Source organism: Sinocyclocheilus grahami, unplaced genomic scaffold (assembly GCF_001515645.1).
Source record: "Sinocyclocheilus grahami isolate Dianchi unplaced genomic scaffold, SAMN03320097.WGS_v1.1 scaffold133.1, whole genome shotgun sequence".
Taxonomy (NCBI): Eukaryota; Metazoa; Chordata; class Actinopteri; order Cypriniformes; family Cyprinidae; genus Sinocyclocheilus; species Sinocyclocheilus grahami.
The window spans coordinates 509,134-510,425 of NW_015505312.1; positions in this window are offsets into that span (position 1 = coordinate 509,134).

The window sequence follows — 1,292 nt, forward strand, 5'->3', positions numbered from 1 at the left end:
TTTGACGTGGAAAAGTACTTACCGCCATGTCTGGGTCTGAGCAGGCGTACGCACTTTTCCTTGTGGCAAAGTCGAAGTACTGCAGCTATTTGAACATATAAGCTGCAATAATAATAAAAGCGGTGTACGTGCAAGCACCGAATCCATCATAAACAACAAAGATGCAGTGTAAGATTAATTGTGTAGTGTAGTCAGATTTTTTATTAATGGGAGTTTTTGCGAGATTAAACTGACCTTTTTAGTAGCCTAATGTTGAGTTCTTTTCTCGCTTTCTGTACACAGTTTATTCCATGTTGTTGTTTTTTATAATTATTTTACAAGAGAACTTGCGAAGTCTTGTTTTACTACTAATGCGTAAAATAGAAAAAAAATGCATAAACTCGTCTCCGACGGTTTTGTCTGTGTAGCCTATAAGAATAGGCCTATGTCATGCAATAATGGTTTTAATATAGCCTATTCTATTCAATAACATTGTTAACCGTTTTTATTTATAACATCTGCTGCTTTGCTTCTGTGAAAAAGAATAGAGACATGAGCCTTAAACTTTGTTTTTGTCATTTACATCAGTTTCTCTTCAAAAGAGATGAAGAAAAAAAAACTGTCCGGTTGAATGAGTGATAAAGACTTTGACACTAACTTAATTACTGATAATTGATTTATGCTCCTAAGAAGGTGGTTACAAATATATTTTTCTGTCGGTATATTAATGGCACATTTGAGCAGCATTAGTAAACTGTGTAAATATAAAGACATGCCAAATCACATGCAGGTTTTTTCAGACCGGAGACCATAACAGAGTAATCATTTATTTTATTATGATATGAAACATCCAATTTTTCTTTCAATAATGTTTTTTTTTTTTTTTAATTTTTTCAAAGAATTTTGTGATTCTATGAAAATTTTACTTGAATTCGTAGTTTATTCTTACTTTTGGAAACCTAATTGTTTTATAATTATTATAATAAAAATAATAATTAGTAATTTTGATGAGTCAATAGAAAAAATATAACCACACACACATTGTTTGTCCACAGAATAATTACACATTATTAGGCTAAATAAAAAGTAGAGCCTGACCGATATGGGTTTTTTGGGGCCGATACCAATATTAGGGAGTTAAAAAAATGCTCATACCGATACAGTGGGGGAAAAAAGTATTTAGTCAGCCAGCAATTGTGCAAGTTCTCCCACTTAAAAAGATGAGAGAGGCCTGTAATTTTCATCATAGGTATACCTCAACTATGAGAGACAAAATGAGAAAAAAAAAAATCCAGAAAATCACATTTTAGGAT